This window comes from Balaenoptera musculus, chromosome 14 (assembly GCF_009873245.2).
Source record: "Balaenoptera musculus isolate JJ_BM4_2016_0621 chromosome 14, mBalMus1.pri.v3, whole genome shotgun sequence".
NCBI classification, from domain to species: Eukaryota; Metazoa; Chordata; class Mammalia; order Artiodactyla; family Balaenopteridae; genus Balaenoptera; species Balaenoptera musculus.
This window is the reverse complement of record NC_045798.1, coordinates 24,158,782-24,159,536: the sequence shown is the minus strand read 5'-3', so window position 1 is coordinate 24,159,536 and position 755 is coordinate 24,158,782.

The window sequence follows — 755 nt, the reverse complement described above, 5'->3', positions numbered from 1 at the left end:
TGGCCACGATCTTGCTCCCCCACTGCCCTGATTCATTCAGTGATACCTTAACAGCCCCTGAGAGCGGACTAAGTGCAGTGGACTGAGCAAGGGGGCCTGGGAGGTCGAGGCAAGGTCTGTCCCTTATAGAGCTCCCAGTCTGGCTGGGGAGCAGATCTGGGCCCAGTATAGGAGGGTGGGTGTGAGCAGAGAGGTGGGGAGGGGTGAGAGGAGAGAAGAGGGGGAGAAGATGGCATGAGGTGTTCAGCAGAAGGAGGGAATTTGCATCCATCTGTGTCACAGCAGGAAACAAGTAGCAACTCAACCTGGGGTGACCAAGGGGACATGTAATGAAGGGAGGAAGGATCAGAGTGTGGCCAGAGTTAAGGGGGCCCAAAAGGATGGTGCAGCACCTCTGGGCTGGCAACAGAGGGGAGCCATTAGCACCCTGAGGCCTGGAGGAGAGAGAAGAGGGTGTTACTGGGACCTGGAGAGAGGTGTGGCTGCAGGAGATAGCTGCCCACCAGGGCCTGGACTGCAGGGGTGGAGTCAGGACAACAAACTCCCCAGTCTCCCTTGACTTCCGCACCCTGAGCCCCTTCGGGATCCGCATCCAGAAGCCAGGGCTGAGTGAGCCAGGCGATGCAGTCTGCAGAAGCTACATTCTCAGAGTACAGGGCTGGGTGATTCAGATGAGGGAGAAGCTGGAGGGGCAGACGGAGAATATACAGGGCAGCCCTGTAGGAACTGGTCTGATAGAGCTCAGTGACTCAGTG